We start from the raw sequence: 15,181 nt of genomic DNA, 5'->3' as shown, positions 1-15,181 counted from the left end.
TTTTAAATAGGAACGCCCATTTATTATTACATGTACGTGTAGTACGTAAAGAAATATGAATGTTTTAGTTGGACCACTGTTTTCGCTGCAGAACTAGCACTCCTGAAAGAAAGGATAAAGCGGAGACATGGCTTAGCCACAGCCTGGGGGATGTTTCCAGAAAGAGATTTTCACTCCGCAGCGGAGTGTGCGCTGATATGAAACTTCCTGGCGAAGAGCTTCTGTAAAGTTTGGAAGGTAGGAGACGAGGTACTGGCAGAAGTAAAAGCTGTGAGTACCGGGCGTGAGTCGTGCTTCGGTAGCTCAGATGGTAGAGCACTTGCCCGCGAAAGGCAAAGGTCCCGAGTTCGAGTCTCCGTCGGGCACACAGTTTTAATCTGCCAGGAAGTTTCAGCTCCTTAGTTCTTTTTGTGTATTGTGTTAATTTTGGTGTCATGTCATTTACTTTGTGAAAAGTCAGCATCCTGAGATGGTTGGACAGCCGTGCCCATAATGCTGTAAACGCTCTCAACTGTGGAGAGATCCGGCGACCTTGATGTCAAAGGTATGGTTTGGCAAGTACGAAGAGAAGCAGTAGAAACACTCGTTCTGAGCGGGCGGGCTGATATGTAAGCCCAGGATGGCTAGTCGTGAAGGGTAACAAAACTGGGCGCAGAATATCGTCGACGTACCGCTCTGCTGTAAGGGCGCCGCCTTTAACAACCGAAGCGGTCCTGCTATGAAAGGAAATGGTATCCCAGGCCACCACTCCTGGCTGTCGGGCCCTATGAAGGCCAGCAGTCACGTTGGAATCCCACCATGGTCCAGGGCATCCCCAGACACGTCTTCGGCCAGGAATCTCATTGACTGGAGCAGAATGGTCTTCACCTATGAATACCATTTCGAACTGAACCCCAGTGACCAGAGAAGGTGTATGGAGATGCCCTGGACATCGGTGGATTACCAAATTGCCTTCCGTCCGCCATACAGCGCGATGAGCATGAGTGATGCTCAGGGGTGCCACTACCGTTCATAGTAGGACCCTTTCAGATGTCTGCCGAGGCGCCCTTCCGGTGTAGCGGTACGTTGCTGATATTCTACGCCCCGTATTGGGTTCACATTTCAGGAACATAATGCCCGCCTGCACACTGTGAGTGTTTCTACTGATTGCCTTCGTACTTGCCAAACTCTACATTAGGCACCAAGGTCAAAAGATCTCTTTGCAATTTAAAACGTTTGGAGCATTACGGGCAGAGTCGTCCCACCAGCTCGGGATGCCTACATTTTTCACAATATCCCTCAGGGAGACATCTATCGTCTCTGACAATCAGTGTGAAACTGAATAACTGCTTGCGTAAGGATCAGAGGTGTACTAACGTTTTACTTACTTGCTCATTTTATGAAGCTCTATCTTTTGAACAGATCATCCAGTCTTTCAGAAACGAGAGTAATTTGTTTGCTTGTACATTAACATCACATGTACACTACTGGCCATTAAAATTGCTACACCAAGAAGAAATGCAGATGATAAACGAGTATTCACTCGACAAATATATTATACTAGAACCGACATGTGATTTCATTTTCACGCAATTTTGGTGCATAGATCCTGAGATAACAGTACCCAGAACAACCACCTCTGGCCGTAATAACGACTTTGATTGGGTATTGAATCAAACAGAGTTTGGATGGCCCATGCAGCTTCAACACGAGGCCACAGATCATGAAAAGTAGTGAGTGGCGTATTGTGATGAGCCAGCTCGGCCACTATTGACCAGAAGTTTTCAATTGGTGAGAGATCTGGAGAATGTCCTGGCCAGGGCAGCAGTCGAACATTTTCTGTATCCAGAAAGGCCCGTACAGGACCTGCAACATGCGGTCGTGCATTATCCTGCTGAAATGTAGGGTTTCGCAGGGATCGAATGAAGAGTAGAGACACTGGTCGTAAAACATCTGAAATGTAACGTCCACTGTTCAAAGTGCCGTCAATGCGAACAAGAGGTGACCGAGATGTGTAACCAATGGCACCCCATACCATCACGCTGGGTGATAGGCGATGACGAATACACGCTTCCAATGTGCGTTCACCGCGATATCGCCAAACACGGATGCAACCTTCATGATGCTGTAAACAGAACCTGGATTCATCCGAAAAAATGACGTTTTGCCATTCGTACACCCAGGTTCGTCCTTGAGTACAACATCGCAGGCGCTCCTGTCTGTGATGCAGGGTAACCGCAGCCATGATCTCCGAGCTGATAGTCCATGCTGCTGCAAACGTCGTCGAACTATTCGTGCAGGTGGTTGTTGTCTTGCAAACTTCCTCATCTGTTGACTCAGGGATCGAGACGTGGCTGTACGATGCGCTACAGCCATGCGGATAAGATGCTAGTGATACGAGGTCGTTGGGATCCAGCACGGCGTTCCGTATTACCCTCCTGAACCTATGGATTCCATATTCTCCTAACAGTCATTGGATCTCGACCAACGCGAGCAGCAATGTCGCCATACGATAAACCGGTAGGCTACAATCCGACCTTTATCAAAGTCGGAAACGTGATGGTACGCATTTCTCCTCCTTACACGAGGCATCACAACAACGTTTCACGAGGCAACGACGGTAAACTGCTGTTTGTGTATAAGAAATCAGTTCCTGATGTCAGCACGTTGTAGATGTCACCAAGGGCACCAACCTTGTGTGAGTGCTCTGAAAAGCTAATCATTTGCCTGTCACAGCATCTTCTTCCTGTCGGTTAAATTTCGCGTCTGTAGCACGTCACCTTCGTGGTGTAGCAATTTTAATGGGCAGTAGTGTACCAGTTTCCGTCCCGTTCGGATAGATCCTTCATAGTGCGAATTACTTTTTTTGTGTGTATTTGACGCTACTCATTTAAAACCTTTTGCCGTCAAAGACTCAAAAATCTAATTATGTTGGTTTCTATTTGTTTATTGGAAGTCGATAAGTGCTGTAATTATTAAACGCTAGATGAACATAGTCTGAGTAATCTGCGCACCGTGCGTTACGCTCCCTCTATTCATATAGTCTGCAGAGTTTCAAATTTTTATACTTGACTTACTATTTTAAACCTTTAATGTAAGAGTATACCTCATAATGAGTAGCTTATTAAGGTATTTTAAATTTTGAAATTCGGCCAGTAATTACATGGAATGCTGAAAATGACTTTTTTGTTGCCATTCGAAGCCGCTAGATAGGCAACCTATAACTGGCGTCGGCCACCGGCTGTAGTCGTTTAGTGATGCATATTTGTTAGAAACAGGCACCAGCTAGTGGTGTTGCAGCGGCTGAGTGTTCGTCTGATGTGGCTATGACGTACGCCAGTTCGGCGAGTATTTCCAGTGCTGGTAACTCGTGTTGCTGTAAAGTGACAACGCGTCCACGGTCTAAGCTTAACGTGACCCTACGAAGCACGTTGACAGCCTGAATAGCGTACGTACACAGGCTGCATTATTCTGTTCAGGAACTGAGAATTAGCGTCCTCTACTGAACTGCACAGAGAATGGAAGTTTACTTTTGTTCCCATTACAAAGCAAACTGTACACACTGATTTCCTGTGGTCAAAACAGCCTTGAAAAAAACGGTCCGTATACCCACTTGCGTATGCTGGGGTGGAGACAGGAAGGGCACCTGGTTGGTCGGTTAGTTAATTTGGGGGAGGGGACAAAACAGCGAGGTCATCGTTCCCATCGGATTAGGGAAGGGTGGGGAAGGAAGTCGGCCGTGCCCTTTCAGATAAGGGCCACCCGCTACAACTAACATTACGAGACCCAGTAATTAATATGCCGACCGTCATGCAAGAAGATACTACATCATGCACAGACGCGCCAAGTCCGCCGCCGTAATGGAATAGCAAGCAGCAGCCTCGGCGCCAGAAGACAGAAGTTAAAAGGTATTTGAAGTCTCATTTTTACGTACCCGGGTGACTCGTGAGGACGGGAAGGAGACGGCCTCACATCAGCAGTCACCTGCGAGCTGGGATGAAGATCTGACAGCCGAAGACTGGCAAGCGGGAGTCCGTTGTTCGAGTCCGGGGCACTGGCCTTCCCCCGCCGCGCCGCTCCGCTGGCCGACGCACAACACACGCGGCCGCTTAGAGAAGAGAAACACTGGGACGCCACATCCAAGGTATCACCGTCCGATGTACGACTTCACTCGCAATAATTAAACGGGGACACCTCGCGCTGCGCGTCTCCAGTCAACTGGGCGAGACGGCGACACGAGATACACACTGCCACGCGTAATCAGACGCCGTCGCTGCCGCAGCAGAAGGCTTCGCAAACGACACAGCTGCCGCTCTCCGAGCCAGACCATCTAGTAAGGAAACAGTTGTACAAATTTTCAATAAAAGTTGTCTTACGTAAAAATGCTGTTTCATTCTACCTCATACCCGAGCCAAGGAAGAACCCACCCTGCCCGCATGTTGTTAAGAGAGAAAAAGTAATTTATTTAGTATTTTCACCCTGACATAATGCTTTAGAATCAAATTCCCTTTGCAATAATGCTCATCCTGACAGTTGACTAGCATCAAAAGAGAAAACCCAATTACCTTTAGTAGCAGAAGTGTTACATTTAGTGTTAGAACTGTTACAGAAGATACAGGTTAAACACCAGGAAAAGAAGAAAGAAGAAAATTAAAGCGATGAGAACACAATCTGTGTAAGGCACGAGGGTAGTGAGTGTACGGATTGGAGTCGGATACGGCCAGAAGACACAGGCCGACTGGCCGAGGACATCGACGATCAGTCACTGGGAACAGTGGAAAGACAACAGCAGTGACGGACGTACAACGAAGACAACACGACAGAATGACAAGCCCTGACAGTGGACCGAGACGTAGCCATATCAAGCATCACTGAGAGCGCAGTCGACTGAGGTCCGGACCTCTGCGGTGAGAGCTCTATAGCGCGGTCGCGGGCGCCAACGGGTTGGCGTATGGTGCGTGGTCCGTGCCAAGAGCTTGGGCGCTGACAGCAGCGCTCACAGATGTTAGGAGCATGCCGAACCGGCTGTCTCCTAGATCTATGCGTTCTGGCGGTCTTTTGAACACGTCGATCCGGGATGCCAGAGTGACCAATTATTTCTGAACTGTATTTGGTGCATTATTTTGACTGAGTCGGCCTGATGATGGAGACGTAAACCTCCGAAACGGTTTGTCAGCAATTCGTGGTCCTGTGATTAGGGTTGTTGACTGTCGATCACAGGGCCCCAGGTTCAGTTCCCGGCCGGAACGGGATTTTTCTGCGCTCGGGGACAGCCTATTCTGTTGTCCTGATCATCATTTCATGCTCATCGATCCTCAACTCGCCGAAATGGTTTCAAATAAATATACTTGCACGAAGCTACCAAACTCCTCGGAATAGGACACCCGGCCAAACACGCCACACGCACATTTGATAAAATCAAAATTTTTTGTCGCGAAGAGTGGCCGCGCGATCTTGGGCGCCATGTCACGGATTGCGCGACCCCTCCCGACGGAGGTTCGAGTCCTATCTCGGGCATGGGTGTGTGTGTGTGTGTGTGTGTGTGTGTGTGTGTGTGTTTTGTTCTTGGCATGAGTTACTTTAAGTATCTTACAAGCTAGATTGAGTAAAGGGAAACCTACGTTTCTAGAATTTGTAGACTTAGAGAAAGCTTTTGACAATGTTGAATGCAATACTCTCTTTCAAATTCTGAAGGTGGCAGGGATAAAATACAGGGAGCGAAAGGCTATTTACAATTTGTACAGAAACCAGATGGCAGTTATAAGAGTCGAGGGACATCAAAGGGAAGGAGTGGTTGGCAAGGGAGTGAGACAGGGTTGTACCCTCTCCCCGATATTATTTAATCTGTATATTGAGCAAGCAGAGAGCAAAGCCGGCCGAAGTCGCCGTGCGGTTCTAGGCGCTTCAGTCTGGAACCGCGTGACCGCTACGGTTGCAGGTTCGAATCCTGCCTCGGGCATGGATGTGTGTGATGTCCTTAGGTTAGTTAGGTTTAAGTAGTTCTAAGTTCTAGGGACTGATGACCACAGATGTTAAGTCCCATAGTGCTCAGAGCCATTTTTAGAGACAGCGAAGGACTTCGAAGAGCAGTTGAACGGAATGGACAGTCTCTAGAAAGGAGGATATAAGATGAACATCAACAAAAGCAAAACGAGGATAATGGGATGTAGTCTAGTTAACTCGGATGATGCTCAGGGAATTAGATTAGGCAATGCGACACTTAAAGTAGTAAAGGAGTTTTGCTGTTTGGGGTGCAAACTAACTGATGATGGTCGAAGTAGAGAATATAAAATGTAGACGCTATGGCAAGGGAAGCGTTTCTAAAGAAGAGAAATTTGTTAACATCGAATATAGATTTAAGTGTCAGGGAGTATTTGTATGGAGCGTAGCCATGTATGCAAGTGTAACACGAACGATAAATAGTTTGGACAAGAAGAGAATAGAAGCTTTCGAAATGTGGTGCTACAGAAGAATGCTGAAGATTAGATGGGTAGATGACATAACTAATGAAGAGGTATTGAATAGAACTGGCAGAAGAGGAGTTTGTGGCACAACTTGACAAGAAGAAGGGATGCGTTGGTAGGACATGTTCTGAGGCATCAATGGATCACAAATTTAGCATTGGAGGGCAGTGTGGAAGGTAAAAATCGTAGAGGGAGACCAAGAGATGAATACACTAAGCAGATTCAGAAGGATGTAGGTTCCAGAAAGAACTGGGAGATGAAGAGGCTTGCACAGGATAGAGCAGCATGGAGAGCTGCATCATACCAGTCTCAGGGCTGTTGTTGTTGTTGTTATTGTTGTTGTCTTCAGTCCTGAGACTGGTTTGATGCAGCTCTCCATGCTACTCTATCCTGTGCAAGCTTCTTCATCTCCCAGTACCTACTGCATCCTACATCCTTCTGAATCTGCTTAGTGTATTCATCTCTTGGTCTCCCTTTACGATTTTTACCCTCCACGCTGCTCTCCAATACTAAATTGGTGATCCCTTGATGCCTCAGAACATGTCCTACCAACCGATCCCTTCTTCTGGTCAAGTTGTGCCACAAACTTCTCTTCTCCCCAATCCTATTCAATACTTCACATCTGTCAACACCTGCTCTCTTTGGGATTGGAATTATTATATTCTTCTTGAAATATGAGGGTATTTCGCCTGTTTCATACATCTTGCTCACCAGATGGTAGAGTTTTGTCAGGACTGGCTCTCCCAAGGCCGTCAGTAGTTCCAATGGAATGTTGTCTACTCCGGGGGCCTTGTTTCGACTCAGGTCTTTCAGTGCTCTGTCAAACTCTTCACGCAGTATCGTATCTCCCATTTCATCTTCATCTACATCCTCTTCCATTTCCATCGCCCTTGTATAGACCCTCTATATACTCCTTCCACCTTTCTGCTTTCCCTTGATTGCTTAGAACTGGGTTTCCATCTGAGCTCTTGATATTCATACAAGTTTTTCTCCTTTCTACAAAGGTCTCTTTAATTTTCCTGTGGGCAGTATCTATCTTATCCCTAGTGAGATAAGCCTCTACATCGTTACATTTGTCTTCTAGCCATCCCTGCTTAGCCATTTTGCACTTCCTGTCGATCTCATTTTTCAGGCTGAAGACCACAAAAACAACAACAACAACAAGTGGTATGTAAGTCTAGCGACTGATGACCTCAGCAGTTTGGTCCCTTAGGAATGCACACACATTTGAACATTTGCACCCAAATGTTTAGTGTTTCCATCTGAGCTCTTGATATTCATACAAGTGGTTCTCTTTTCTCCAAAGGTCTCTCTAATTTTCCTGTAGGCAGTATCTATCTTACCCCTAGTGAGATAAGCCTCTACATCCTTACATTTGTCTTCTAGCCATCCCTGCTTAGCCATTTTGCACTTCCTGTCGATCTCATTTTTCAGGCTGAAGACCACAAAAACAACAACAACAACAAGTGGTATGTAAGTCTAGCGACTGATGACCTCAGCAGTTTGGTCCCTTAGGAATGCACACACATTTGAACATTTGCACCCAAATGTTTAGTGTTATACAGGGAGCCAGTAAATTATATTTATAACTTCAGAGTTTAACGTCTTTAATAGTTTGCTAGATATTAACAAATGGTTTTCAACATTGGATAAGATAACTTACAAAGTTTTGTTTCCACATTCATACACATCAATGTGTGCACCCCTAGAGGCACGTCAATCAGAAATTTTTGTTTCCTCATTGATACACATCAACGTGTGCACCACTAGAGGCACGGATACTGTGTAGTTGGAATCCCATTTCTCTGTACGTACGATTCAAGATCTCTTCAGTTACTTGTTCAAATGCATTGCGATTGCGTGCCCTCAAGTCCTGTAGGTCTTTAATCTTGGTTCAGTACACCAGGCCCTCTACAAACCCAGCAGGAAGAAGACTAGAGGTGTGAGGTCAGGGGATCTTGGTGGCCATCGAATTGGACCACTTCGTCCACTACATCTACTCTGAAACCTTTCATCTACAAGTTGATGGACATTTAGGAACCAGTGGAGTGGTGCCCCATCCTGCTGGAATATATCAAGCTGCAGGTGTTTCAATTGTGATACAGCAAACTCTTGAAACATGTCCAGGTAAACACCATCATTGACGGCAGACTCGATGAAAAAGAGTGGATCAATGATGCAATAGTGGATCAGTCCACACCTTGGGATTGTCTCTTCCATTTCACCTCTAACAAGAGAATGCTGTGAACTCCACAGACTAACGTTATGACGCTTCAGTTTGCCGGTACGTGAAATGATGCCTCATCTAATAAATAAATCTTTTCCAAAAAGTCATCGTTTTCTTCTGTATCGCCTAGAATATCCAAAGCAAACTGCCGGAGCTGAGGTTTGTCAGCAGGCTTTAATGCCTGAAGCAGCTGCACCTTGTTGGGATATAGCCATAACCTCTTGTGCAAGACATAGTGCGCTTTTGTTCATCTGATTTCCAACTCGTACGCAACGCAACGATTTTGTTTGACTCATTTCAAACCCTGCCGTATCTTGTCCACGTTGACTTCTGAAACAGATGGGCGACCCGTTATCTTTTGCGGAGGACACTATCTGTTTTCGTAAATGACGTATGCCAAGCCGGAATAGTTGGTTGGGACGGTGGTTGCCTTCTATACCCTATTCGAAAATTTCTTTTCACTTGGATATCGGACGTCGTTTGTACAAACTAAGCTTCACATTGAAAATTCCCTCGTAGTGTCAGAATTGCCTCAGCTGAAGGTAAAATAATTTTATAGGTTATCTTATCACATGTTGAAAAGCGTTTCTTAATATCTAGTATAGCTTAAAGTTATTAAGATGTTAAGTTGTAAAGATAATTTTTGGACTGCTTGTACATTAAGGAGATTATGTAAATGATGTGACTACAAAAATAATTGTAATACAGCAGAACCTGAGTCCCGTGTATTTACTTCATAATCCACCGTTTATCATTTAGTAACAGATTTTCCACAGGGTTAATTAAGACTTCGTACCTACTTGTCTAACGTCTTTCAAAAGTAGATGCCGATCTCCAATATTACATTCCACACTCATTCGCTGTGCACAGTACAGAAGGAGCAAAGACGTGGAGCAAAAGTAATTTAAGAGGAACGGAAGCTAAATGTTAACAGTTATTTTTAAATAATTCCTCGTACGTAAGTAGCTCCGATTCAGTATCAATAGGCCACCGTGTCACCCATTGCCAGTGGACTCATTCCGATGTAGTATGGAGGGACGTGGGATCAGCACACATGGACGATTAAGAAGCCGATCAAAATATTTTTCAAGTATCACAGACCCTCTATTCCGAACACCGCTATTCCGAAAGTCAACCTATTCCGAACAGAGTTCAGAAAAAGTACCGGTGTTCGGAATAGGCGGATTTTCGAAATAGCGGGGTTCGGAATAGTGGGACTCCACTGCTTGCAAAATATTTTGGTCAGCTTCTTAACTGTCCAGAACAAACCCATAAGCTCGAATATCAAACGCTCACGAAAATCTAGAAGAAAATTTACCCCTATTAAATAAATTGATAAAGTCTTTGAAACCTTATAAAGTTAGAGGAGAAACACTATTACAGCAGCAGTTTTGAAATGATGCCCACCAAAAATAAAAAATGAGTTAGAATTAACCTTTGACAAAACTTGGAAAACAGAAAATATCCCAGGAGGGTGGAAGATGGCCTAGATACATCTACTACACAAGAAATGCAATAAACAATATGTTATCAACTGAGGAATTTATTTTCAGTCGGTTGTGTATAACATATTTTCCAAGATTATAGTAAACAGAGTAGTAACAAGAATGAGGAGTAATCTCGGTGAATATCAAGATTGTTTTAGGAAGGGCAGATCGTGTTCTGAACAAATATTTAATCTGATGTCGATTATTTTCCACAGATTACTGAACGTAAGTATTTTAATTTGAAGTTGCGTCTAGCGTATTGTGCAAACATAACGTGTGAGGAATTTTTAAACCTCTACGAGTACTATGTTGCTAACAGCAACGGGTTAGTATTTTACTTTGAAATACCTGTAACATATTAGGCGAGCGTAGAGTGTGACCTTTTTAAAGATTCGTTGTCATGACTACAAAATGACAGAGTGGTCTAAAGTAGAGACTGGTAATTTGTGGAGCTGACATCGACTCCTGAAGAAATTAACACACAATGTTACACTACTTTTTATAAAATTCAAAAGTATTTAAACAGATTAGTTTATATACGTAAAATTAATGTATTCACATTAGTTACAATTACTACCGTTGTAGCTCAAATGGCAACAGGCCACCAAATTCCAGTGCATTCAGCACTAGCTGATAGTGCTTACCATTATATAATCAATCTGAAATCTTCCAGTGTCTACAGTTGTCTTCCATATGTACAACGTTCTCTCTCGGTTCTTAAACCATGTGTTAACGATGATTAAATTACGCTCTGAGCAAAATTCTACCAGGTCGCTTCCTCTTTCATTTCTTTCACCCCGGTCCATGTTCTCTTAATATTTTTCCTTCTCTTGCTTTTCGTACTACCGACAACACTCACTCATCACAATTAAATTTTCGTCTGCCTTAACTATATAAATAATTTCCTTTATCTCACTCTACGTCCTTTCAATCTTTTCATTATCTGTAGAGCTACTTGGTATATAAACTTGAACTAATGTGGTGGATGTTGGCTTCATGTCTATTTTGGCTACGATAATGCTTTCACTACGCTGTTCATAGTATCTCATCCATATTTCTACTTTCTTATTCGTTATTAGGCCCACTCCAGCATGATCCCTATTGGATTTTGTACTGATGAGATTGCACTGATCTCATCAGAAGTCCTTTTCTTCCTCCAAGCACATTTAACTAATTCCCACTTTATTTAACTACAACATATCCATTTCCCTTTTTAAATCCTCTGACCTGTCTACCCAGGTAAGGTATGTAACACTCCAAGCTCCAACCCGTAGAACGTTAGTTAACGATCTCCTCTTGAGTAGTTCCCACCCAGAGATATGATCCCGGGTTCGATTCCCGGTGAGGTCAGGGATTTTCTCTGCCTCGTGATGGCTGAGTGTTGTGTGATGTCCTTAGGTTATTTAGGTTTAAGTAGTTCTAAGTTCTAGGGGAATGATGACCATAGATGTTAAGTCCCATAGTGCTCAGAGCCATTTGAACCATTTAGAGATATGAATGCGGGACTGTTTTATCTATGGAATATTTTATCTATGAACATGATGATTAATCCATACAGTAGAGCTGTATGCTCTCAGGGAAAAATATATTGGCTTTTCCCCTTGATTTCAGCCACTCGCAACACCAGCACGACAAGGCCATGATGACTAATTACGCAAGGCCAAATCAGCCAGTCATCCAGAATGTTGCCCCTCCAACTACTGAGAAGGCTGCTGGCCCTCTTCAGGAAACACTGGGTAGTCTGTCCTCTACACAAATACTTCTCCCCTGTGGTTCCACATATGGTGAGGCTATCTGTACCCGTGATGCACCAAGGAGGCCTCACCATGACAAGGTCCGTGATGCCTGGAGAACGGAAGTAAAATCGGATAAAAATGCACATATGGATGACAATTATGTTCATCATATCCTCAAAACACTTCTTATAAAAACATGCATTATAACAGGACAAATGGTTGTTGATGTTTCCTTCTGTCTTGTGTAGCACAGTTAGTATTATTTATAGTTTGTCATCTGCAATTCCTAATGACATATTTTTAGTGTACTATATTTTCTGTTAAATGAAAACTTAGGCTAAAACGGAACTTCACTTTATTACCGCTACCTTTACTTGCTACTTCTACTCCCACACAGCTCTTCTAATTGCATTTTCTTCTGTTTTCCTCGTTTATTCTGATATATCTGTGATTGCGAAGACGTTCTTCCCAGCGAGTTAAAAATAAATTAGCTCGATACAGAACTTTTAAATTTTCTGCATGTATGAAAACATTTTCAATTGGTGCTGTGGCTTTCTGTAGATGATGGATCTTTACCACAAACTATTGTTGATGTGATCTTCAGTCCGAAGAATGGCTTGAAACAGCTCCATACACTAGTCTGCCCTGTACAAATCTCTTCATCATTGTATGATTACTGCAACCTAAATCCATTCTCACCTTCTAGTTGTAGTCAAGCCATAGTCTCCCTCTACATTTTTACCAACTCCCTCTCCAACCCCATCCACATAATCAAACTGACTGTATCTTCAGACCTCCCTTCTTTTGATCAAGTTGCACCATCCAGAACCTCTAAAGTACTTACCCTATCTACCAATCTAATTATAGCATTCGGCTGTAATACCACATTTCTCGTCTATACCGTTTGTTGTCCACGTTTCATCTCTACATGACGCCACGCTCTAGACAAACAAGTTTAGAAAAAAGCTTCAGAACTCTTAAAATTACTTTCAGTGTTAAGTTCTTTCTTTTTTTCAGAAAAGCTTGTCTTGCTGTCGACAATCTCTATTTTATATCATCTTTAATTCTATCGTCGTCAACAGTTTTTCTGCATAAAAATCAAAAGGCACCACATATCCTATTTTATATCAGCCCCATCTTCATCCAATTAGATTCTATTCATTTACTTTGTAACAGTCCACACTAATAAGTTCTTCTTTAATTCACCTTGAGGTATAAATTTAAAACATAAAGGAGAGGAGTAGTTTATTAATCTTTATGCTTACAACGCAGGATGTGTGTGTGTGTGTGTGTGTGTGTGTGTGTGTGTGTGTGTGTGTGTGTGTGTTTGCGTCTCCTTCAAAACCACTGGATCAGTTTCAACCACATTTGGTACACATATAGCCTGCTCTACGAAAACAATCACTATAGGAGCTAAAGGTGTGGATGGGCATGGCTGAGCAGAAAGAGGGAGGGGGAGAAGATGGATAGTCAGAGGGGGAGGATGAGGTAGAGAAAGGGAGAGGAGAAGATGAACAGGCAGAGAGGGGAAGGAGGAAATAGTGAGAGAAAGAGAGAGAGGAGTAGGTTTATTGTGCAAGTGATGTCAGCTTGCCTTATGTGCCTTATGTGGATGGACACAGCTAAGCCGACTCATGAGTGAAAATGAATACCGACAGAGGTGGAGGATGATGTGGACAAAGATTGGGAGGAGGAGACAGACAGACAGACAGATGGAGGGGAGGAGTGATTGACTGAAAGAGTGGGAAGAGGGGATGGACATAGAGAGCGAAGGGAAAGATGAGGTTGGTTGAATTGGGATAAGTAGACCAAACAGCAAGGTCATCGGTCCTATAGTATTATGGAAGGAAATCGGATGTACCCTTTCAAATGAACCATTCTGTCAATACCCTGCAGCGATTTAGGGAAATTACAGAAAACCTAATTCAGGACGGCAGGGCAGGGGTTTGAACTGTCGTCCTCCCAAATGCGAGTCCAGTGTGCTAACCACTGTGCCACCTCTCTCGGTAGGGGAAGATGAGAAGGAGAGGGAGAGGGGAAAGAAAGATATGTATGGAAGAGAGGGGGTGGATGTTGTAAGTAGGCTGCTTAGGTTTTTATGTTGGTAACACCACGTACCGCTCTGTATGAGAATCACTGACTGTGCTGTGAGCAGTCTGTGGCTGGTTTGCATTGTTGGAATTTTTGCTACTGTAGTGTTGGGCAGTTGGACGTGAACAGCGCGTAGCGTTGCGCAGTTGGAGGTGAGCTGCCAGCAGTGGTGTATGTGGGGAGAGAGATGACAGAATTTTGAGAGCGGATGATCTGGATGTGTGTGCACCAGAAAGAGTACATTTGTAATACTGGATATCATGAGCTGATATATATATATATATATATATATATATATATATATATATATATATATATATATATATATATATATATATAATGACTTTTGAACTCAAAAATGGTTCAAATGGTTCTGAGCACTATGGGACTTAACTTCTGAGGTCATCAGCCCCTAGAACTTAGAACTACTTAAACCGAACTTCCCTAAGGACATAATACACATCCATGCTCGAGGCACGATTCGAACCCGCGACCGTAGCCGTCACGCGGTTCCAGACTGTAGCGGCTAAAACCGCTCGGCTACCCCTACCGGCGTTATCTATCAAAATCTTTCATTTGCTAACTATGCCTATCAGTAGTTGTGTGTAAGTTTAGTGATGATCGGAATAAGTAAAAAGAGAAATGTCTGAGTACATTCAGTTTTGCTCAGCTGTTTGAAAATCAAATAACGTAGAGGTTTATCAGCACAGTCATTTATAATTTTCTAAGGGGATGTTTCAGTGTGATGGACTGAGACAGTGATGAGGAGAAGAAGGTGGACATAGAGAGTGGCTATATAGGTGATGGACAGAGGCAGGAGCGAGGAGGGCATGTACAGAGACAAGGCGAGGAAGAAAGGTACAGAGAGAGGGGGGAGGAAAAGACGGTCAGTCATCAGAGAGAGGAGGGGAGGCAATGGACAGAAAGAAGGGAGACTGGAAATGCAGGAGGTAGTTGGAAAGTGCAGAGGGGTAGGGAGCAGGTAGTAAAGGGATGGAGGAACTGGTCAGTAAGAGGGGGAGGAGGAGACAGCCAAAGAGAAGGTGAGAAGAGCAAGAGAAAAGAGAGGACGAGTTATACTGAGAGAGTTGGGAGGAAGAGATTGGCAGATAGGATTGGGAGAGGGAGATGGACAGAGAGAGGGTGAAGGAGGGGATAATGAGAGAGAGAGAGGGAACGAGAAAGTCAGAGAGAGGG

Source organism: Schistocerca gregaria, chromosome 5 (assembly GCF_023897955.1).
Source record: "Schistocerca gregaria isolate iqSchGreg1 chromosome 5, iqSchGreg1.2, whole genome shotgun sequence".
Classification (NCBI taxonomy): domain Eukaryota; kingdom Metazoa; phylum Arthropoda; class Insecta; order Orthoptera; family Acrididae; genus Schistocerca; species Schistocerca gregaria.
Note: the sequence above shows the minus strand (reverse complement) of the source record.